We start from the raw sequence: 19,148 nt of genomic DNA on the forward strand, positions 1-19,148 counted from the left end.
GATACAGAAGACATAGGGTGGTCAAAAATAAGATGTACGTATCCTGCAAGCATGAAAGCCCACCCCCCAAAAAAATAGTATGCTGTATGCAGTGATATTTCTGATTTTTGTATGACTTTGGAGTTGTTTAACAAATGCTGCTGCAGTACTTATATTGTCTTTAATTGTTTTACTTTATTTATTGCACTAAAGAATGAATTAATTCATTAATAGCCTTGGATTGTGTAATTTAGTCTAAGCCTGTTGCATTTTGGAAGTCCAACCATGTTGGATTTTAGTAACATACTTTTGCAGTACCTTCTTTACAGACTCCAGCAAATGCAAAATGGGTTGACATTTGTTGAGTCACATAATGTGCATTAACTGGAGTGATCATCAGACCGTCTGATCTTCAGCATCTACTATGTAGTCATTGTTGCATATTGCTGTAATACAGTCTTCTGTACAAGATCGGATTGTAAAGGATTTCAGCAATGAGTTACCATGCTACTTTAGCAGGTAGTGCAGAGGACTAAAGCTCCAACTTCTTAATAAGCTGCTTCCATGGGCAAGGGTGCATGGTTTGAATCTTTCCACCTTCATTTACTACTATGTGATATTCAGAAAATCACTTAATTAGGCAATGCTTTGGAGCAATTGCAAATTTGGGCTAGCCTCATTACTAGTCTCCAGGACTGCAAGCCTAATGACAATGAACCTATTGTCATTGCTTCCCAGCCATTTCCTATTGCGTAGGTCATCTAGTTCAGGAAGTGTTATATCAATATCAACAGCACAACATTTTTTGTAATGTAAACTAGCCAATTTACTCTTCAAGGGGAGCAGGCACTGTATTTGTAGATGAAGCACTGAAATGCAAAGTTGTTTGCCAGCAGCAACCTCTGCATTAGTAATAGTTCTTTAATGTGGAATTATTCAGATAACTTTTACTTCTGCAAAGATTGTGCATATTAACTTAGGATATGTTATAAGGTAGTTAATATTTCATATGCTCTCATAAATACTCTACTTAAAATGTGCTACACTTGGTGGATTTTGTGGTCTAATGCTAATGATTTTTACACATTTTCAAGTAGTTCATCCAAAGCTACCAATAAACTACATGTAATGTATTTCTTCATAACAATAAGGGATGTGCACAGTCGACAAAGTGGCTATAACTGCTGGAGGGGCTGGGGGCTCTCTGTGCTTGAAAGTACCTTATGCTCTTATCATATGGACATTTTTAAATAGTCTTTAATCTGGCTTTGCAGGACTAGTGTGCATATGTATGTGTGCATGAATTAAGTTGGAATAATTTGGATACTGTGTGTTGCATGTCACAAATGTGAAATTTGTGACTTTACTCATTATTATTGTTATTATTTTTTGACACAGATATCTGAGAAGGTTGCAGTCAACAGTATAACTATAATTGCTGGGTTTGGGGGATGTCTGTTGATAAAAATGAATGACCCTGCTGAACTGATAAAATTGAAAAGTCATTAGTCTGTCTCTGCAAAATTAGTGTGTATTTGTGTGAAGCAAATTGGATTGCTTTACTGTGGCCATTTGTATTACAGTAAAACATGATGTGTACACAGACAATAAAGTGGCCATAATCCCTGAGTATAGATATTGGTGGACTATAATGGCAGCAGTCTGAGCTGCCATTTATAGTTGAAATGTTTTGAAACTGGTACTTCTGTCATTATTGGTTCATACATTTTGTTTTAATAATTACTGTAAAAAATGTTCAGAACTTCAAATTTAAAACACCCTTTAACAAATGATGTTGTATTAAACTAGAATCAGCAAGGCAAATCATAGGTTCCTAGGTGTGTACTAGGCTAATGGCCCTGGAGCCTTTACAAGCCTAGCCCATTGGATTACCCTAGCATCATGCCACCCGACCTTAGTTCCTAGTGCCTCTGTTGAGTAGAGCCACTGGAGTGATCCCCGGGGTGAATTTTCTATTTCCATCCACTAATCAAGATTTCTCTTGAAGAGGGCAGTGAGGTGCTCTGCTTGACATGTATGGGAAGTCTATTCCATAGCATGGGCAGTCTCTAGGTTATGAACCTGTCCCTCCAGAATGTTCTGTTGATTGTGGTAATGAGGTTGAGGTCTCTGGAGCGTGTGGTGCAGAGGGATTGGGATTTCTTTAGATGTAGCATTTCTAACAAAGCTGGGTCAGACATGGCTTTGTAAGTCAAGCAGAGATCACCTCTAAGTAGGCAATATGAGACGGAGAATAGTTGGAGTTTTTTGAGTCTGTCTATATAGGACAAATGTTTAAGGCCTAGGATCCTCTTTGTGAGGTACTTTTGCGGCCTCTCCAGTTGTTGCAGGTGTCTAGTGAGGTACATGCCAAATGGGGCATTGTACTCGATGATTGCCTGATGAGGGAAGAGTAGTGGGAGACAATGACCTCTTTCTTCCTGGATGCAAAACCCTTAGTAATGAGATGGGCCACATAGAAGGACTTTTTGACCACAGTGGCAATGTGGTGATCAAAAGAGAGGTTGCTGTCAACCAGTGTTCCCAGATCTCTTATAATGCCTTCTGTGTTCAGTGAACTACCATCAATGTGGTAATTCAAGGGAACTGGGTTTTTCCCAAGGGGGATTACGACACATTTTTTGGCATTGAGCTTAAAGCCATGGTTTTGACACCAGTCGTCTGGTGTCATTGAGACCTTTCTGTAGTATGTCAACATCACTTGAGGAGTTAATAATAGCTCCTAACTTGCAATCGTCTGCGAACTTTGTCAGCCAGAGTCCCTTTGTGTTGGCCTGGACTTCAGAGAAGTAGATACCAAAAAGGAGAAGACCCAGGGCCGAACCCTGTGGGACTCCACTCATGACTGGTCAGCAGTCTGACTTGGAATCAGCTACTTTCACACTGTCGGTTCTATCTGTTAGCCAGTTTGCAACCCACCTAGTGATATAGGGGTTTATGCGTAGCTTAGTGAGTTTTTCTATGATTCCTGAGTGGAGAATGGAATCAAAGGCCTTGGCCAGATCAAGGTAGGCTGTATGAACCACCTTGCCTTCATCCACAACTCTGGTGACTGACTCAAAGAAGTCGACCAAGTTGAGCAGGCATGATCTACACTTCACAAAACCAAACTGTGTAGGATCCAGAGTTTGGAGATTCCATATATCCTTGTTTATTAGGTCCATGATGATGCGTTCCATAGCTTTGCATATCAGACTCGTCAGGCTAATTGGGTGATAATTCCCAGGGTCTGTAATTGCTCCTCCTTTGTGGAGAGGGATAACTGTAGCAGTGCGCCATTCGGTAAGGACAAAGCCTGAGGTGAGGCTGTGATTGAACAGGGCACACAGGTGAGGTGCCAGTTCACTCTGTAGTTCATGGAGAACACAGCCAGGGATATTGTCAGGTCCCATAGAAGCTGTATTATTGGCATTGGACAGTGCTGTTTTAACCTGTGCAGCAGTAATGCTGGGTGCCTGGCAATCTACTGGTATTATGATTGGTCCTTTGGGGGGGGTAAAGTTGGCACTGAATCTGTTGGCCAGTGTACCACCATGGTGGTCCACAATGCCTTCTCCTTGCAATTTAACATACTACAGAAAGGTCTCGATATCTGTTGGCTCGGTATAGGAGTTACCATTGTGCAGTAGCTCAGAGCACATCTGGGTATTGCTGTGGAGATTCTTTACATAATTATAGAAGGCCTTGTGGGTGTCTTTACTATCTGCTGCAATTCTGTTTTCATAGCTAGCTTTAGAGGATTTGATGAGCAATCTCAACTTTTTGTTGAGGCTGATAAGGGAGTTTTTCCAGTCTTGAGACTTCGCCTTATTCCACATCAGTTTCCTCCTTCTGTTGTAGAATTTGTTTATGGTAGGAGACCACCAGATTGGCTTCCTTTTTTTTTTTTTTTTGAGAAGAGCGTCTTGGTTCTATTGGGTATGGCGAGATCAAAAACACATGCATCGATGCATGATCCTAAAAATGTCTTGATGAGTTTTGCTGCAATGTATTGAATGGTGCAAGCTGACAATGGGTTGTTGAATTTTTTGTTCTTTTCTTTACTGTGCTTCAACCATGGAGTTGCTAGATATAGCTTATGAGGGCAGGGGTAGAGATATCCACATGATGGGGTATAGGGAGACTTGTTCCCCTGTTAAAACTGTGGGTTTTTAGTTTTTTTTTGTCTCACAATTTTCAGGGTTTATCTTTCAGAAGAAGTTGAAAAAGTGTGCTTCAGTCACTCATAGATAAACTGCTATAAAGACCTGGCTGTGGCCCAGACAGCCTAAGTTCAATTAGTAATCTAGGTGCTTGACATAGCTGGCATTGAAAGATAGATATGCTCGTCATTGGAGGGATGGTGGGTTGGAGCTGGATACAGACTGACAAATTCCTTTAGGTGAGGGATGATACAAATCTGCTTCCTGGGGGTGTACTTCTGGCTCATCAAGCCACCACTTTGTGGTAGCCTTCAGCTCAAGCATACATTAGCATACATTTGCAAGGAGAAGGCATTGTGGACCACCATGGTGATGTGGATAGCATGTCCCCATACCTAGAGGCACAATTAGGCCACATACAAAAATGGCCTCATAGCCAGGATGCAAGAGAGGACAAAAACTACCCTTGTGGCTGCTTGAATGGGGTCTATATCATTTACGTGAAGAAGCAGAATGTCGACTCACCTTTAGTCGACCCATATTTGTTGAAACTGTACATCATCGAATGGCCAAATCATCGATTTCTTTCTAAGGGAAAGAAATCGATTGGCCATTCTTTTAAATCTGCCCTTTTCTTAAGTGTAGTGCAATCTTGGAGTTAGTATATTTAGTTAGGGGTGTGTGGGAGGCAAAGCCCACCACTTTTATAGTGTTTGTTTTAATGTGGTATGTGTGGTTGGGCTACCGATGTCTTTCCCTTAGAAAGAAATCAGTGTTTTGGCCATTCGATGTTGTGTAGCTTCAACAACTGCAGGTCGATTAAATGTGAGTTGACATTTTTATTGTTTGACTTTATAATATAGACCCCTTGAAAGATGATGATGATCCCCTCTAAGAAGATCTCTCCCTAACACTGGTCAGGCATCTCAGTGGACTGAAGAATTAATGGGCATATCTGACCAGGGAGGGAAGCTTGATGTTCATCAGTCATGAGACCAAAAGTTGTTGTTGTTGTTGTGTCCTTCGGCTTTTCCCAGTTAGGGGTCACCACAGCGGAACTCCAGTCCACTAATGATTGGCAGTAGATTTTTACGTGCCGAGTTGCCAGCTCTGATGCACAACCTTTAACGAAGGTATGCCCATTCACACATATCTCCACACAGAAGACGCTCTAGCTGAGAATCGAACAGGACAGCGTCTTACTGTGAGGCAACAACGCTACCGCAGCACCACCACCAAAAGAAACAACTAAAATAATTAGAAATCTAGTATGTTTGGTTTTAAGAATGACAAAATGGACAGAATAAATAGTACAAAACTGTTTCTTCTGAGATATGCATTGAAAATAGACTCACATAAAATTCTGCCATTATCAGGGCTCAAAGTGCATGTTGATTTGCTTCAGCATAACAGTGTTTTTTTGCTGGGTGCTGACAAATGTTTAGGGTACCCTGAAATTTTCCATCTGAAAGATTCAGTAGTTAAAATGTATTACGTCGGTGTCATAACTCACAATCTCAGCACAAGAAGCCTGGACAAAGCCTAAAATAATGGAGGGACAAAGGCAAAAAATAGGGACAGATTTTAAATAATGTTGTTAAAAACTTACAGATTTGCTAGAATAACAGGATTCATGTTAGCATGCATTCTCTGAAGAATATGAAGTCTGAAACGCAAATGTCTGCCTTTACTTACTGACTTCATTTGCCAGTGATTTGTCAGAAAACTTTACATTTTATGAGGAACAGATCAAAAATATGAGGCAAAATCTGGACATTCTGAGAAAATCCTAAGTCCTACTGCTGACCTCGTAATGTCTTTTTCAGGAATGTTAGAACGTGAATCTTGTAAACTAAATAATGTTAAGATAAAACAGCAGATGATATGAGTAGGAGTAGTGGGAGGAGTGAACAAGAGTGTGATTAGAAGATAAAAAGTTGGAGGAGAGAAAAAAGACAAGACTTAAGGTAGCTGAGAAACAAGAGAATGACCATTAGTGAATGTTGTAAGAAGGGAGGTGGAAAAGTAAGTGAATATATGGCATCAGTGAGAACAAAGGTTCTTAACAATGGTCATCATACAGGTAGCAGTTTGGCTACCTCGTGTCTCTGCTTATATCTGATCTTCACTCTTATAGTGCCAGAGGTGGGCACCTTCTTCACTCACCCAGACTATTATGACTTTCCACCTAGGCTGGGATTATTTGGTGCCCGGTCTATAGCTGGCTTAGAACAACTTGGCAACTTCCCCCCAACACATCATGCCAAATGCAACAGTGCAGGCATTTCTATTAAGGACTACCCCATTCTCTGTTGCCTAACATGAACAGCACACTACCATGGTCCAACCTATGGCCTCCACCTGCTCCCACATATGACCCTGAGAATTCTACCATCCCTGTCTTGGGCTGCTATCCCCCACCAACCCCTGCCCCCATCAACAGACAGCAAGCAGGACCTATGCACATGGGAGGAATGGACAATCAGGACCTTCTCTTTTTCTATCAGGGATGGGTAAACTGGCCAAACCACTCATTCCCATACCACTGCCTAGCCCTTCTGACACCAAAGTGGCTACTTTAACTCAGGTCATAGTGCTATGCGAGAGGGCAGGGCATGATATTGCTTTTATACATTTTAAATTTCTATTTCATGAATAATATTTGTTTTACTGATGTGTATTCATCGTTTTAATTCAAAAATTTTCCACTTTGCATATAAGTTGTAATATCTTCTTTCGCATATTAAGTCTGCATCTCTTTTTTCCCAAACTCGTTTGATTATGCTGTTTAAGTGTGGTAGTTATTTCTGACTTAAGATTATATTCCTAATTGGATAATTCTTAAGATATTGTAATCCATAACTATTGAATGACCTATTTTCTACTTATTTCATGTACATCCACATGCAAGTTGCCATCAGTCTCTCTTTTAAAGCTACCATAACAATGTCTTTCTTGTTAAATCAATGTCAGAATCAATTATCCATAAGTAACATGTCTGCTGTCACTTTCTCATGTACTGACTCAAATTCATTTCTCAGATAAACAAAAGGAAAAGATTTTAGCAAATTGAAAGCATGTCACAAAAATGTGTATATCTTCTTTTAAAAAGATGTTATTCTGTGTGCTATAAATGTCTGCTTCATATATTAGCAGTTGCTGTTAACAGAGGAATTGCATTTATATCCTGACTGATTTCCATAAGATCCATATATAGATTCCCTTCTGTTTATGATTTCAGCTCCCCAAGAGGTGTTTGCTAACAATATCAAACCTAAAGTTCTCTACTTATTTTAAGTGACGCCCACCCAAACTGATGCTATACATGTTTCTTTTTTTCTCTAAATACTAATTTATATTTTGTTCAATTAATGTTTAAATTGTAATAATAGTGGCTGAATTTTCTGCATGTTTTTCATACTATATAAAGTTAAACCTAATAGCAAGCTCTGGATGGTAGTTGAATAGTGGGGGTGTCACTTTTCTTTTGGGCCTTTTACTCAGGTAGACTACCTTTAGGTTGGGCACTGCATAGCTGTAGGGAGCATTTCAGCATTATGACCATTTGTCCTCCTCATGATAAGCAGCATATTGGTCCTGCACGCCTCTTTGAAGTACCTTTTCAGAGGCACCTTAGTAGTAATGTACAGACATTTTTGTTATTAGTCCTTCTTCCTGGACTTCTCCAGTGGAGAGGTAGTTATCTCCCCTTTGCTGCTCTTTAGGGAATTGATGGATTTTTTGAGAATTTAGAAACCCTCTTTTCTTAAGTGACTTTTAGTTCATTTTGTTAGTTCATTTCTTGTCAAGATTTAGGGACATGGATGTTTTATTCACTCAGACTAGCTACTAACTCCCTTTCTGACAGTCTGTATACACCCTGACAGCACTCCTCTTCACTCTGGTAGCTTTGCTTTTGACACAGAACCCTCATTCCACTGCTTGGCACTTGCTCTCCCATTCTTAGCATATTTCAGTGGCCCAGTTCTCCAGCTGTATTCATTCCACACATTTCTCTCTCAGTGTTTGTGGCAGGTGCTTCACTGTGGTTTTATTACAGTTGCAAGATTCAGCTCATTTGTGAATGTTTATGAGGAAAGATCTAGAAGTCCATTACCTCACTTCAGGTGGGATGTTCTATTGGCTGCAGTTCCACTGTATGTACCTGCAGGCATTGCAGAACTTTTCAGGAGTTTGATTTCAACACTATGGTGGGACTTTGCGGCACCAAATTCAGTAGGGGGCTGAGCAGGAAGCATCCTTCCCTTATTTCAACTTATTTGATTTATTTATTTATTAATTTATTTATTTATTATTTGTTGACCTGGAAAGTCCGACTAGGACAGAGCCTATTTTCAGCAGAGGCCCGGGGAGAAATGCTCCAGAATGCATGTGTTTGGAATGTGGCAGGAAACCGGAGCACCTGGAGGAAACCCACACGAATGCAGGGAGGACATGCAGACTCCACAGTGAATGCACCCCAGCCAAGAATCAAACCGGTGAACCTCTTGCTGTGAGGTGACGTTAACTGCTACATCACTGCACCGCCCAGTACCAACTTAGTACCCTTATGGGATCAAAAACTTCTCAGATTTCATAGTGACTGATTTATTCCACCTAAAATCAGAATTGGATCCAGCATTAGGTGACCTAGGCAGCTGCCTAGGGCCCATGATTGCTGGGAGGCCTGTATTGGCTTGGAAGGTAGATAAAAAATAAAATATTTTCTTTAGCCCAAAGATCTCTATAAAAAGAGCAGAGCTTTAGGACCTCACATGAGATTTTCTGCAAGAGCAGTAAGCCCCAGAAACCTCAGTGTTAGGACATTGTCCTAACATAAACCATGGGAGATTTGAACAAACAGAGGATATGCAGAGCTGAGAATAGCAACCAAGGATTTAGATATGGTGTCCATGGGGTCAAGATAGGCTGTGTGGACCACCTTTCCCTCGTCTATGCCCTTGGTGACTGTTTCGAAAAAGTCAACCAGGTTTAGTAGGCATAATCTGCCCTTAACAAAGCTGAACTGGGTCAGGTCAAGTGTTTGAAGGTTCCCAATGTCTTTGTTAATGAGTTCCATGATGATGCGCTCCATAGTCTTGCAGACCATGGGTATTAAAGAAAAACTCATCAGCCTGAACATAAACCCCTACGTCACGAAATGGGTTGCCAACTGGCTTACAGACAGAACTCACACGGTAAGAATAGTGGGCTCCAGGTCCGACTCTAAACTAGTCACAAGTGGTGTCCCACAAGGCTCGGTCCTGGGACCCCTACTGTTTGGCATATACTTCTCAGAAGTACAGGCAAACACAGGAGGACTATGGCTAACCAAGTTCGCCGATCACTGCAAACTGGGAGCCATAATTGACTCTCCGGCTGACACGGACATCCTCCAAAAGGGCCTTACTGAGATGGACACCTGGTGTCAAAGTCATGGCCTCAAGCTAAATGCCAAAAAATGCATAGTCATCCTGTTTGGGAAAAACAAAACACCCATGAATTACCACATATAGGTGGCAGCCCCCTTAATACAGAAGAGGTAATAAGAGATCTGGGGACCCAGGTAGATAGTAATCTCTCCTTTGACAATCATATTGCCAAGATAGTTAGGAAATCCTTCTATGTGGCCCATCTAATTACTAAAGGGTTCACATCTAGAAATAAAGAGGTTATAGTGCCTCTCTACTCATCACTCATCAGACCCATCACAGAGTACAATGCCCCATTCGGGATGTACCTCACAAGACACTTCCAACAGCTGGAAAGTCCACAAAAGTATCTCACCAAGAGGATTACTGGCCTCAAACATATGTCCTATGCAGCCCGACTGAAAAAATTCCGGCTGTACACAGTGGCATATCGCTTACTCAGAGGTGATCTCTGCCTGACTTAGAAAGCCATGTCAAACTCAGAATTGATGGACATGTTCCACCTAAAGAAATCCAAGTCACTGCAAGCCACGAGCTCTAGTGAGCTAAACCTCACCACAACAATAAATAGAACATGCTGGAGGGATAGATTCTTGTCACAGAGACTCCCCATGCTTTGGAACAAAATTGCAGACTACATTAGGCAGAGCCCCTCACTAACACTCTTCAAGAGAAACCTTGACAAGTGGATGGGTAACAGAAAATACACCCCTGGGATCACTTCATTCACTCTGCTTGACAGAGGATCAGTTAATTAATCAATGGGGTGGCGAAAGCCAACACACTCTGGCTAGGCTTATAAATGCCCTCGGGCAGATAACCTAGTATCTACCTATGAACCTATGGAACTGAAGCTGAAACACTAATTGCAGCACCAGAACTGATATGTGTGTGTGTGTGTGTGTGTGTGTGTGTGTGTGTGTGTGTGTGTGTGTGTGTGTGTGTGTGTGTGTGTGTGTGTGTGTGTGTGTAATGCCCCAGCTGGGGGGGGCTTTTTAGTTAAGTGACTTTGCTCAGAGTCAAACCCTAAGCCTTGAGTACTGGCAAGCAAGTGCCTTAAAACTCCACACCAGCTGCCAAGTCTCCTTTTATTTTATTTTAATTTTTTGGTTTTGGCTTTTGTAAATTCCCTGAGGATTACATTCTGTCAATGTTAGTCACAGAGTTTCATAGTTGTGTTGTTAAGTGTCAGGTAGCATACTTGACTGTGGTGCAGAATGCTGTGGGTTCTGTTCTTATACCATACAGAGTGATTGCTGACACTACAGTACAGCATTAAGGGGGGGTGCCCTCCTGAATGTGTCCTCCTTCAAATAAGATGCCTAGTAACTATGAACTTGTTGTACATTTGTTAGCCATTCCCTATGGCTTATCATCAGCTTACCATGTTTTTTTTAATGTAACTTAGATAATTTAATCTTCAAGGGCAACAGGCAATGAATTTGTAGATGAAGTATTGTTTGCCAGCAGCAACCTCTTCATTAATTGATAAATCTCTTTAATGTGTAATTATACAGATGACTTTAATGTACATTGCTGAGTGTGTCCTTCTTTGGATGAGATGCCATATTAACTACTGAACCTGTTATCTGTTTGTCAGCAGTTCCCTAGAACCAAAACTGAAGTATAATCTGATAACATGTAAAATCACCAAATACTCAAAAACCACTGCAGTGCTGGCTTCACACAAGACCACCAAAGTTCTTTAGCATAACCAAATGTTATTTGCCACTTTCATCTTTATAACTTCCTCAGAAAAGTTTTTTTAATGCAAAAAAAAAAAAAACAAGCTTTTCCCTATTGTATATCCCCAGCACAATATGGTTTCATGTAACCTAAACAATTTATTCTTTAACGGCAGCAGGCACTGAATTTGTAGATGAAGCACTGAAATGCAAAGTTGTTTGCCAGCAGCACTCTCTTCATTAGCTGACAGATCTCTTGAATGTGGAATTATTCAGATGGCTTTTACTTCTGCAGAGATTGTACATATTTGCTGTTATTGGTGGATTATAATGTCAGCAGTTTGAGTCGCCTTTTATGGTTGAATGAGGTAGCCTTGTCATTCTCCAGTTCCAAGGCTGATAATTAATCTATAGTCACCCAGACTGCAGTCAGGAATCCATCCCTGTCCAACACATAGCCAGACAAGACTGACTATTACTTAAAAATGTAGCATAAATACAGAGGTAATAAAAGTTAATGTTGTGCTTGGTGGAGGCTGAGCTGTAGTTATCTTATCTAATACCTAGTGCGCTTCCATGATCTGGCATCCCATCGACAAGAAAAAAAAAGTCCCCAGATCTAGTGCTCTTCTGTCTGTTATTCATTGATCTTTGATCTGCATTGAGGAGCAAAATAAAAAAGGTCCTTTCTACTTTCAAAAACTGTAGCAATCCACTTACACCATGCTTCAGTCCTGGGAGCAAATTTATTTCCATATCAGACACTGTACAACTGCTGATCATGACCCCCCCCCCCCAACACCATGTGTCTGAGGTGGCTTTCCCTTCCCTTTGCCCTACCAGCTATGCTTCTTGCTGGAGGATATCCTTGAAGACAGAGTTTAAGCTATACTACCTGTAAGGACTCTGCAGTTACATTTTGCACTTCAATAGCAAAAAGCAATAAGGGCAATAAAGTTTCTAATTTAGATGTTGGACGTTTTTTTTAACTATTGCCTGTTTTTTGAATGTATTATTTTCAGTTTCTTGTTCAAGGGTATTAGTGTTTGCATATTTACTTGTAAATAAAATGCTTAAATATATTTATTTCAAGTAAAGAGTTTTGATGCTCAGCTTTGAATGCCTGTGACTGATCTTTTATTTATTAACTTAAGGGTTTATAAATTTACTTGAGTACCAAACTGTGTGATGCCCATCTTTGGAAAAGTAATTACTCAGAGCTAACTGATACCACTGGAATAATTAAAGGTTAGATTATTTTAAGGGTAAATATGAAGCTGTTTTTCTCATTTACTAGTTTTTAACTAACATGGCAGCATATCTGAAAGCATGGGAAGGAGAGATTTGATGCTGATAAATCAACATTTAACTGGCCATTCTGAAAAGTATTGTGAGATTCAGTATGTGCAAAATAATTCCATTCGAGTTTCAACTACTGCTGAAAAGTGGACCACTAAACTAAAAATAATTGAGGAGAAGTAAACCACTAAACCAGATCCGGATCTGGATCGTCTTCTTCTTTTTTAGTGCCCTTTCTGGGAATTTTTCTGGGTTTTACAGATGAAAAGATTAGACTGCAAGGTAATGGACTCAGTTTAAGGTGGGCAAAATCTGAGCAGAGCTAGTGATTACAACTATGATCTGTATCTGTGCAATGAGGAGATTATGGTAGCTTATTATCCAAGTCTTTAGTGTACATTTACCATATACATTTAAGGCCATTTGTTCTTATAGTAACTGATAATAGTGGTCAGAGTCAACCCAATTCTGCTGGTTCTGTTGCAATCAAATACTGACGGCAGCGGTCTGGGAGTTAATACCCATAGACCATGTATGTCAAATATTAATTGGTGGCCAAAGATGAGATTATACACCTGTTCATTACAGATACAAGAACACAAAATACACACTACCAAATAACCAGCATAGAATCCTCAGTGTAAATAAAACTCAGGACAGACATACATAGACCAATAAAAAACTAAAACTAGAAAAAACTAAGAAAAAAATGCTTACAGAAGAAAAAAAAATCATCCAATCAGAACACAAAAAAATAGTATAAATATTAAAAATCAGCTGTCCTGCAACAAAAATAACCAGTAAATATAAAAACAGCACCAAATATTCAGAAATTTCTTTAAGAAAAATCGTGTCTTTTGCACTTGTACTGACTCAGACTAACACTGCAACTTGACCTAGGGAATCCTGACATCACACCCTTGCCAGTTAAAAAAGTAGCATTGCTGCAGTTGTTTATGTAGACCAAAAATTCCAAAACCAAACCCCTTAAATGAATGGGAAACTGGAATGCAAACAAAAAATAAATAAAAAGGATAAATGGCAATAGTGCTATCTGAACTGAAATATCTGGTGTTGTGGGGTCTGTGAATAAGTGTTCCAGTGCCCCACTGTACCAAGCACTGCATTTATAACACCTTAGAACACAGCATATTCACAAACACGTCACACACGCTAGTCGTTTTTTGCTACCTAGGTTACAGTCCTTTTTTGTTTTTTTTTTCAAAGGATGCTCTGGGTCTATACATATAAGAGATAAACTTAATTCAGTTAAAGATTCAACAAAATTGAGAGATGTATTTAATTTAATTAACATAAGAAATACTAGTGAAAAAGGGAGTTTCACATTTTGATAAACTAGTAATGGGAGATATCAAGGTAGATTTCATATTTACTTTAGTAGACATTATACATATACAAAGGAACAAACAGACTATCTACTATATTAATACAGTACGTTCAAGCTATGTGTCACAGGTAGTGCAGCTGCCCCCAAATGTGAAATGGAGACAGCCACATGATGCAGATATGAAACAGAGTCAGCCACATGATGCAGATATGAAACAGAGTCAGCCACATGATGCAGATATGAAACAGAGTCAGCCATATGATGCAGATATGAAACAGGGTCAGCCACATGATGCAGATATGAAACAGTCAGCCACATGATGCAGATGTGAAACAGAGTCAGCCACATGATGCAGATATGAAACAGTCAGCCATATGATGCAGATATGAAACAGAGTCAGCCACATGATGCAGATATGAAACAGTCAGCCACATGATGCAGATGTGAAACAGAGTTAGCCACATGATGCAGATATGAAACAGAGTCAGCCACGTGATGCAGATGTGAAACAGAAATGACTACATGATGCAAAGACAGAAATGTGCAGCTATCAGTGTTTGGAATGTACATCATCTGCACAATATGTGCCTGCAGTCACTGTGCTACTTGCAATGGTGGAATACTGATTGAGAAGGATGGAGTCGATGTCAGCTTATGTTTAAGACATGCTACCAAGCATGGGTTCAGAGTATGGCAACATGTGCTTGCCACATGCATATTGCATCACTAGTGCTCCCACATAGCAGTTGGACATACACAAGGTCATTGCACCCATTTAGTCTTTTGTACAGTGAGCACACTGATATGGACAAAGTCACACAAGTGAGTGTCCAACACAGACTGCAAACTATGTGCATGAAAAACTGTGTCTATTGCATCCTGATTCCTGATGTGAATGCAGGCACACAGGCTGCAAGGAACAGTGGCTAGTTCTGCTGCTAATGTCTTAAGCACTACAGAACGTTCATGGGCTGCAGTAAGGGTGCACAGTATGACATCTTTCTGCCCAGTAGACTACAAGGACATGTGGCTAGGGCTTTTACACACCACAGCAATGTTTGTATAGCAGACAGTGTTTCATCTTAAATACACACATGCACAGGAATTTATGTTAACATGAATGTTCTACAATATCATGCAGGGATAACCTCACAGATGGTAGCTGTGCTGCGCAGTATCTTACCAGGACTCATGCAGTGCAATACACAATGAATGAATGCACATAGGTAATGTTCCATGCTTTTTACATATCCGTGCATACTACTACACATTAGCATGTCATTTTGCTTTCATACTCAATGACTGATGGCACTACCTAAATACTTTTCACATTCCTGTAGTGCTGTGCACAAAAGTAGACAGCTTAGTCCTACCAGGTGGGAAAACTGTGGTGCAGTTGTGCACTTGCAGCATTAGTACCACCTGAGGGGATGTATTATGAACATTGAATTGGCCAGGGTACACTGTATGATTGTGCATATATATGCATAGTTTATATTCAAGAAACATACTGCCACACTGCCTTACTGACTTTTGAATAATAGTGCCCTGCTACCCTTCCTCACCTCTCTGAGGATGTGATGGACCAATCACCTGGCAGTACAGGCACTGTCTTTCAGATCTACATACAGGACCCTTTCATTTTTCTAGTGACAAAGTGAGAGAAGGGTCTATTGGATGAATGGTCATTTCTCTGGATCTCTTCAGCTGCTAAGCTCAGATAAGAAGCCCTTTTGGGTTTTATTACCTCCATCTGCTTTTCTTCTATCAGTGCTTGAATAGTGTATTATGCTTGGTTTGTATTTACTTGTTTAGTGTGTTTACTTGCTGTAGGTGGATTGGACACTCTACATTGGCCCTAGGCATGAGGTGCGTGCGTGCGTGTGTGTGCCTTCTGTGGAAGGTTGGGCGCCGGGCTGGCAACTCAACACTGTAAAACTCCACTGCCAATCATGAGAGGACAAGTGATCTGCTGTGATGACCCCTAACTGGGTAAAGCCGAAAGAAGAAGAAGTTAGGGGTGTGATTATTTGAGGTGACTGAGTAGATTTGCAATATTTTAAATATTTTTTTCATTTAAATAGTGATTTTGGTGCTATTTTGTATGTTAAACATTTCTGACAGAAACTTTTCATAATTTTATATTTTATTCCTTGTCTATGGCTGTTTTATGCTGTTGCTAATTATTTAGGGCTAAAACTAGCCTTCTTTGTTTATTGAAATTGGGTGAAATTTGTGACATGTATTTTCTGCTTTGAACTGTGTCACTGAAACTAGTGTCATTTTACTCAGTGCAGTGGCAGTGTTCAGAATAGTATTCCTGCAGAAATAAACTTCAGATTGCTATTTAGAAGGAGAATAGTGGAATTTGTCTACTTTTTACTGGGTTGACCATGCAGCCAGTATTTGGTATTGATCTGGCTATTTTTCCCCTGACTTGATGAATTCAGATACAGAGCCCCCACCATCATCATCTACCCCTTGTGCACCTAAAAACATAGAAATAAATCAAGAAATATGGCTCAGCATATGGCTTGTGACTCTCCAATAGCCTTGGGCAGGCCATTGGACCACCTGTCTTTTTTCCTCCAGGTCCCCTGGTGCGGTGTTAGTACCACAACTGTGCATGACATGAGGGTCAGACAAGTCTTCTAGAGTTATACTATTGCATGGTTCAGGTACAGAAGAACAAAACTCTTCAGGTCCAGGGGAAGTCAGGGGTGCCAAATCTGTTTACAGTGTTGATACATCTCCCCCTGGGGATTCTCCCAATAGTTGTAGTGCATGCAAAAAAGACACAGAAGAACAGAAGGCACATCACATTGCAGGGCAACAGCCTCTGTGTTTCCATCCAGTATGGTGGCACTATGGTGGCTATACATTAAACAGACAGTTGACTATGGGGTATAAACCCATGTTATGAGTAACACCAGTGCTCCTACCCCTGTTTAACCACACAGGGATCCTGATTTTGAAGGGGATCTGGAATCTGAGATTTCAGAAGTGTCAGAGTCTGATCATTCAGTTTCTCATGAGGATGAATAGATTCAGAAACCCAAACAGATATTTTGTTTTTCCCAAATTTTAGCTAGATGTAGGGATGTATTCAGTTGGGAGCAGTCACCGGCTGCTCTCAAGGTCAGCATGGTATATGATCTTTTGGTGGATGAGGCCCTGGATGTTGGTGAACTTCCCTCCATTTATGCCAGTGATGGAGGATGTTTTTAAGAATGCTTACAATTGTCCTATGCTGAATGAGTCTCTGCCTAAAAAAGTTTTTAAGAAATTCAGGGTATGTTCAGCCATGCATGGTCTGTAAGCCCTGGACCCTGCTTCTGTGTCCCCAGAGACCTCTTCCAACAAAAAGACTATGTATTTATCAAACTCAGTCCCTTCATGTAAGCTAGGCAAGTGTCTAAAATGTCAGGGAAAGAAGCTGGTGCAGTCCAACACAGTAGCTTTTAAAGTGTTTATCTGCCAGTGTTTTATGTGGAAATTTGTGTTGCGGTGCATGCACTGTATCATTACTTGCTGAGCAAATACCATGGGTAAAAGATATTGTTTCCATTGTTTTTAAAATGTCTAAACATGCTTTAAAGAGTGTCTTGGAGGGCTGATATTGTTTCTAGAAATTCAGTGACTTTAGTAGTATTGCAGAGGTAGTAGCATGGTTGTACAGCCAAAACGTTTCTGATGAGTTAAAAAATGAGATTATGCATGCTGTACTTTATTCTAATTGTGTGTTAGTCAACAGTTAATCAGATCCTTAAACACTGGAATGACAGAGGAAAACCGATGTAAGGAGTGTCAAAAATGTTCCATATTCCCAAGTTTCCCCTCCAATAAGCAGGTTAATTTTCAGCAGCCCAATATACCGAACTCCCAGCTGAACAAAAACCAAGGCACCAAAAGAAAATGGCATGATGGGAACACCACCAAATCTAACAAGAGGTGTTCCTTTTTCAAAAATGATAATCCCACTTCCAGCCTATGACTATGCTGAGGCACAGCACCCCTCTTTCTCAAGTACCCCTTTGGGAGACCCATCTTGGACATTAGCTCTGAATGAGGTGACCCGGCCATCAGTGGCTTCTGACAAATGGGTGCTCAACATCATTGGCAGACGGTACAGGTGGCAGTGGAAGGAACATCCACCTCCATTCAATTGGGTTCCCCTCACCTGCTGGTCCAGATTTTGTTATTCCCACCTATAGTCCAGCAAATGCTGGATGTGAGAGTCATAGAACCAGTCTCTCCTTCAGCTGGACTGAAAGGTTTCTACTCCTGAATTTTCCTGTTTCCCCAAAAAAGAGCTGTCTTGGAGACCAGTGTTAGAACTGTCCTTCCTGAATAATTTTGACAAGGTTCCAAAGTTCAAGATGCACACCCTGCCAAAAGGGTGCTTCCTCTTTTGTCAGGCCACTGCTTCATGGTGACCCTGGACTTGAAGGACACATATCATAATATCCCATTTGCTCACTGCTTCAGGTGATATTTGAGATTTATTGTGTCTGGTTTGCACTCATTTCTCTGCATTGCCGTTTGGGCTGTCCAGTATACCTCAGGTGTTTACCAAATGCCTTGTTCCAGTAGGAGTCCACTTGGACTCTTAACATTCACATCTTTTTTACTTGGACATTTGACACAATACCCCACTCAGGCATTGCTCAGTAGGTTAGGTACAAACCCGTATGTTACCCAGTGGATAGGCAACTGACTCACAGATAGGACCCAGGAAGTTAAAACTGGGGAGTCCACCTCTACAAAGAGGCCAGTCACAAGTGGAGTCCCTCAAGGATCAGTCCTTGGACCGCTTCTTTTTGGTATTTACTTCTCAGAAGTCAAGGCCAATGTCAGTGGTCTCTGGCTGACTAAATTTGCAGATGATTGCAAATTAGGAGCTGTCATTGAATCTCACACTGACACAAATGTTCTCCAGGAGGGGCTGACACAGACAAACAACTGGTGTCAGAGCAGTGGACTAAAACTAAAAGCCAAGAAATGCATAATAGCATATTTTGGGAAGTCATCCATCCCCAGTAACTATCATATTGACAACACAACCCTTAGAGGTGACCCAGTAATCAGGGACTTAGGGATACACATAGATAGTAATCTAGCCTTTGACCATCACGTGTCTACAGTGGTAAGGAAATCATTTACACAACTTATAAACAAAGGTATGGCATCTAAGTCCAAGGAAGTCATTGTTCCACTGTATTTGGCATTCAACAGACCTGTC

The sequence above is a fragment of the Protopterus annectens genome, chromosome 12.part0, assembly GCF_019279795.1.
Source record: "Protopterus annectens isolate FY-2018-M chromosome 12.part0, PAN1.0, whole genome shotgun sequence".
In the NCBI taxonomy this organism is placed as follows: Eukaryota; Metazoa; Chordata; order Ceratodontiformes; family Protopteridae; genus Protopterus; species Protopterus annectens.